Source organism: Artemia sp. Qi Xiang Cuo, chromosome 12, assembly GCF_049724085.1.
Source record: "Artemia sp. Qi Xiang Cuo chromosome 12, ASM4972408v1, whole genome shotgun sequence".
Taxonomy (NCBI): domain Eukaryota; kingdom Metazoa; phylum Arthropoda; class Branchiopoda; order Anostraca; family Artemiidae; genus Artemia; species Artemia sp. Qi Xiang Cuo.
Window position 1 is genome coordinate 30,453,799 of NC_142805.1, and position 6,624 is coordinate 30,460,422.

Genomic DNA, 6,624 nt, shown 5'->3' on the forward strand with positions numbered 1-6,624 from the left:
AGATCCTGCCATATAACCCCTGATCCCCCAACCTACCAGAAAAAATCCCCCTGAAAACGTCTGTATACTTCCCAATAACGAATACTATGTTACCCAATGTTAACATTGGGTAAAGTTCATAACTTTCAGCCCTCCCCCAGGGACTTCGGGGGATTAAGTCATCCTAAAAGACATAGTTATCATATTTCCGACCATGCTGAACAAAATGGCTATCTTAAAATTTTGATCAGGTGACTTTGGGAAAAAAATGAGCGTGGGAGGGGGCCTAGTTGCCCTCCATTTTTTGGGTCACTTAAAAAGGGCACTACCGCTCCTTACTTACAGTTAGTTATCACGAACTGTTTGATAGATTCAAGATGGTGTTTGAGGACCTTCTTGAAAAATCAGCTTTCTCATCTTCCGCAGAGTGAGTCTCATTCACTTATAGATAAATTTACTTTTAAAATTTCACCACTGCTACTAGCCCATTTAGCCATTTTATCAGCTGCCTCATTTCCAGGAATACCTGCATGGGCTGGGACCCAGGTCAATTGTACATCAAAACCATGTTTTAGCAAATCATCCACTACTATTCTAATCTTTGTAGCAATTTCTTTGAAACAATTTTGTTTCACAGCTAAATAGTTTATCACACACAAAGAGTCAGAACAAATAAGAAAACTACCAATTATACTATTTGACTTAATATACAAAAGAGCTTGGTGAATAGCAATCATTTCTGGAGAAAATATAGTAAGCATGTCAGGTAGTTTAAACCCACAGGAAACACCAGTTGAAGGGACAATAAAGGAACAACCCGTACCAGTTTCCGACTTGGATCAATCAGTATATATTTCGGTAAAATCAATCCAATGTGTTGTCAGCCTATACCACACTAATTTTAAACCGAATTACCCTACATGCTTGTTCCTGTCATCTAAAACTAAATTAATTACATTACTAATTCCAGTAAAACTTGAGGAACGGTCATCTATGTTTGGGGTTGGGACCTGGCATGGGAGGCCAGCATCCTTCATTAGAGAAGAAAATTTATAAACTGTAGGGGCAAACCGTGGTCTAAACTGGAGATCTTGGTTCCATGTAGCAATGCATTCTTTGTACACAATGTGATTTTTTTATTCCATTTTTTCTTAGAAAGTACCGAGCTTGGAGATTATTTTTCCTCTTCTGAAGTGATGTGATGCCAAGTTCACAGTAAAGGGCAGGAATAGGGGTAGTTTTTAAGCAGGCCAAGGCTCGTCGGAGAATTTGATTAAAAGCTGAGTCTAGTTTCTGGAGGTTTTGCTTAGTTGCTTCTCTGTATAAAATACTACCATAGTCAAGTTTGCTGGTAATTGTTGCGCCAATTAGCTTTGATACACAGGAATATGGAGCTCCTCTTTTAGAAAGGCAAATTGCGTTGAGGAGGTTTGCCCTACTCTTCAGGTTCCCAAAAAGATAGTCAATATGGTCTGTCCATAGCATTTTTGAATCCAGCAGCATTCCCAGATAACAAAACTTTTCTTCCTGTCGAATGCTTACACCTGCCAGTGACACTTTGGGGGAATGAACGGTTGATTGATTTTTTTTCTAGAGAACAGGACACTGACGGATTTCTCTGGTGAAAATGACATGTAGTTCTTCACTGTCCAATTTTGCAAGTAATCTAAGGCTTTTTGGACTATAGCCTTGAGGGATTCTTTATCCCAAGAGGAGGCTGCAACTGCAATGTCATCAGCATATAAGTTGACTAACAACGCAATATGGTCTCCAGATTTATATCATGACAATACACTAAAAACAAAAGAGGGCTGAGGACCCCTCCTTGAGGGAACATTTTTCAACTTTTCTATGAAAATATCAAGCCATTGCACCGAATGCAATTTACATTCACTGCCGTGCTCATAGACTCAACCTTGTGTTGGGTGATTATATTAAGAACTTGAGACGAATAGCATCTTTCTTCTCCATACTTCAAGAGCTGTACTGTTTTATCGCAAATAAAAATATACACTACCAACTGTTTGTTAATGCTCAGAAAGTCGCTGGCATAACTGTTCCTAAGTTGGAGATCTCATCTACTACAAGATTGGTATACTGATATATATCGGTGAAAAAAGTACTGAATAGATAAAACTGTGTGTTTATTGTTTCATCAATTACCAAAATAAACTTCAGAGGTGGGCTCAGCCCCACGGACTCGCTATTAGTCTTCAGACATTTGGATTTATGTGCACACTTCATCTAGCGGAATTTTTTTTTGCCACAATATAACTGTCTGGGCAGTTGCAGGTGGTAGACCTAGTTTTCTCTAGAGCTACTGGTCTTACTGCAGCTACGCGAGATAAAATTATTGACATGCAAACTGAAAAAAACTTTTGATGTAATGTTTCATAAAGCAAAAGAATTTTTTTGACCTCACTGAAGAGCTTTTGTAGAATTTTCAGAATTCTGGTTCCTCATGAAAAAGACCAAAGCTTGCACAGTAAGTGGCTTGCAGCTTACCTGATATTGTAACCGTGTCGACTTTGGGAAGAAGTGACCATGCTAAAGTGAACAAATCAACTAAAGATGCTTTCAGAAGGAGTTATTTTCTTGTCACAGACAGATTGTGCTGTGAGTTTGAAAGCCGCTTCATGAATGCTCTTTCACTGTAAGAGTCAATCTCTGCATTAGATCTTGATGCGCCTTACTTTCTCAATACGAGTTGACTAGATAGTGTAGCAGCGCATTACAAAAGAGTTTGTATTGACACAACCCTCTTTGTCTTGCAAACAGATCTTGTCAAGGAGGCACACTTGTACCTCTATAAAGAGGCGACCCACCACAATGTTAAGCGATTTCATGTCCTAGAGGTCGCAGAGAGACGGCGGTAATCGAATTTTGTAGCCCAAGCTCAAACTAAGAAACTTGCAAAATTTCATCCTCCTCCGACTTTATCTTCATGGGGTAAACTGGGCCGGAAGTTTGGACCCTCCCACCACAGCCCCCCTTTAACGTTGTCCGATTGGTCTGAAATTTAGAGGTTAAGCTTTCCTAGGGCCCGGGAGCTTATCCTCGAAATTTCAGCTCAATCTGATCACTCCTTCCCTGTTTTCAAAAAACCAAATATAGCCACTTAAAATTCATCATCATCATTTCTTTTTTTTTCTTAGCCGCGCCTACAGGCCACAGTTGGCAACGGATCCGGTTGAATGAGGACTCATTCTAAGCAGAATTCGACCTCTTAGGGCCTTTTCATGTTTTCAGACCGAAAAAATTATCCCCCGAATTTACATTTACGAAAAACCTTAGTTTTTTTCAAATAATACAGATAAACAGGTTAGACATGCTTTGTTATGAAAATATCTGCGCGTCAATTTTCATAACAAAGCATGTCTAGCCTGTTTATGTGTATTATTTGAAAAAAAACTACGTTTTCTAAAGAGTTAAAGAGGCTGAGTTACAAGGTCAACCCTTAAAACGTACAGGGATTAGGAGGCACAGTTGGGGGGGCTGTTAAAGAGGCTGAGTCACAAGTTCGAACCTTAAAACGTACAGGGATTAGGAGGCACCCTGTACGACGTGATTTGAGTATTCAGGAATTAAAAGCCTTAACACAAGAATGTTCAAGAGCGGGGGTTTGGGGGGCGGCAGCCCCCCAACTTCAACTCCTGACACGATCAGCTAACAGTTAGTCAAGCAATAATCAAGGAGGCACACTTGTGCCTCTATAAAGAGGCGATCCACCACAATGTTAAGCGATTTCAGGTCCTAGAGGTCGCAGAGAGACGGCGGAAATCGCATTTTGTAGCCCAAGCTCAAACTAAGAAACTTGCAAAATTTCATCCTCCTCCGACTTTATCTTCATGGGGTAAACTGGGCCGGAAGTTTGGACCCTCCCACCACAGCCCCCCTTTAACGTTGTCTGATTGGGCTGAAATTTAGAGGTTAAGCTTTCCCAGGGCCCGGGAGCTTATCCTCGAAATTTCAGCTCAATCTGATCACTCCTTCCCTGTTTTCAAAAAACCAAATATAGCCACTTAAAATTCATCATCATCATTTCTTTTTTTTTTCTTAGCCACGCCTACAGGCCACAGTTGGCAACGGATCCGGTTGAATGAGGACTCATTCGAAGCAGAATTCGACCTGTTAGGACCTTTTGATATTTTCAGACCGAAAAAATTATCCCCCGAATTTACATTTACGAAAAACCTTAGTTTTTTTCAAATAATACACATAAACAGGTTAGACATGCTTTGTTATGAAAATATCTGCGTGTCAATTTTCATAACAAAGCATGTCTAACCTGTTTATGTGTATTATTTGAAAAAAAACTACGTTTTCTAAAGAGTTAAAGAGGCTGAGTTACAAGGTCAACCCTTAAAACGTACAGGGATTAGGAGGCACAGTTGGGGGGGCTGTTAAAGAGGCTGAGTCACAAGTTCGAACCTTAAAACGTACAGGGATTAGGAGGCACCCTGTACGACGTGATTTGAGTATTCAGGAATTAAAAGCCTTAACACAAGAATGTTCAAGAGCGGGGGGTTTGGGGGGCGGCAGCCCCCCAACTTCAACTCCTGACACGATCAGCTAACAGTTAGTCAAGCAATAATCAAGGAGGCACACTTGTGCCTCTATAAAGAGGCGACCCACCACAATGTTAAGCGATTTCAGGTCCTAGAGGTCGAAGAGAGACGGCGGTAATCGCATTTTGTAGCCCAAGCTCAAACTAAGAAACTTGCAAAATTTCATCCTCCTCCGACTTTATCTTCATGGGGTAAACTGGGCCGGAAGTTTGGACCCTCCCACCACAGCCCCCCTTTAACGTTGTCCGATTGGGCTGAAATTTAGAGGTTAAGCTTTCCTAGGGCCCGGGAGCTTATACTCGAAATTTCAGCTCAATCTGATCACTCCTTCACGATCAGCCCCCCAACTTTAACTCCTGACACGATCAGCTAACAGTTAGTCAAGCAATAATAAGTAATAAACTGTACAAAAACGTGCAGAAATTATTTGAAAAAAACTACGTTTTCTAAAGAGTTAAAGAGGCTGAGTTACAAGGTCGAACCTTAAAACGTACAGGGATTAGGAGGCACAGTTGGGGGCTGCCGCCCCCAAACCCCCCGCTTTCGCAGCCTTTAAATAACAAAAAAAAAAAAATTTAAACTGAAAGTAAGGAGCGACATTAAATCTTAAAACGAACAGAAATTATTCCGTATATGAAAGAGGCTGTGCCCTCCTCAACGCCTCGCTCTTTACGCTAAAGTTTTTATTGTTTAAAAAAAGAGTTGTGAGAAAGTCAAACTTTAGCGTAAAGAGCGAGGCGTTGAGGAGGGCACAGCCTCTTTCATATACGGAATAATTTCTGTTCGTTTTAAGATTTAATGTCGCTCCTTACTTTCAGTTTAAATTTTTTTTTTTGTTATTTAAAGGCTGCGAAAGCGGGGGTTTGGGGGGCGGCAGCCCCCAACTGTGCCTCCTAATCCCTGTACGTTTTAAGGTTCGACCTTGTAACTCAGCCTCTTTAACTCTTTAGAAAACGTAGTTTTTTTCAAATAATAAGAAGATATATCGACTCTTTAGGCAATATGTCAAAAGATGTCTTAGAACTTCACAATTTAGTGAAGGCAATGTTGATAGTATATTCTGAAGTTTTAAAAATTATACAAATATTCATTACTCTGCCTATCACAACGGCTCGTAATGAGATTCTTTTCTAAATTACGCCTGATTAAAACCTATTTAAGAGCAAGAATGGGTGACGAAAGGCTCAGTGATCTGATGTTGGTGTTTAGTGAAAAAAAATTGTGTGAAATCATTGAATTTTGTGGCTATGGTTGGGACTTTCAACTTAATACCATCAACCGTTTCTGAAGTATTGCTGATACGTCCTCTTAACAACATGTCTGGGCATAGTGTACTGCGATTTAGTACAATACAGTTTCAATATTTCCTAAATTTTTCACCTTAATACCCTTAGCTTTAGTAGAAGTAGTAGTACTAGACGTATTAATAATAGTAGCAATAGTAGTAGCAGCAATGGTAGTAGTAATATGAGTAGAAGCTGTAACATTAGGATGCAAATAAAATCTTTTGGTTAGTTCAACATCCCCCACAACAAGGCGTGTTAGGTTCAACTTCACGCACCAAACTATTCCTAAGATATTGTTGATATGCCCTTTTGAAGACCTGCATACATACGGCGTGTTTCGATTCGGATCACCTTCCCTCCTCAAAATTCCCTAAAAATTCACCTTCATACCAATAGCCATAGTTTTAATAGTAGTTACAGCAGTAGTATTAGCATTAGTAGTACTAGTAGTAGCATTAACAGTCATAGCACTAGTACTAGTAGCAGCAATAGTATTAACATATTGCCTTTTGGTCTGTTGAACACTCCTAACATGAAGTCGTGGAAGGTTCTTTTTTCGATATGTCCTTTTGATAACCTGTATATTCCTATGCTTCTTGAAGTTTTCATCTAAATGTTCTTAGCATTACGAGTAGTTACAATATAAATAGTAGTTGAAGTAGTAGCAACAGTAGTAGTATTATTAGTAGTAATTGTAGCAGTTGTAGTAATATTAGTAGTAGTGTGCACATATTGCCATTTGGTCTTCCCTTTAAGCATTCTCTGAAAGTTCCAACTTAATACCCAAATTG

General features: G+C 39.7%; 1 pseudogene; it reads right to left on the bottom strand.

The window, feature by feature from the left end:
* Positions 1-331: 331 nt before the first annotated feature.
* On the bottom strand, positions 332-1,016 carry LOC148945997 (ribonuclease H1-like; annotated as a pseudogene).
* Positions 1,017-6,624: the final 5,608 nt, after the last annotated feature.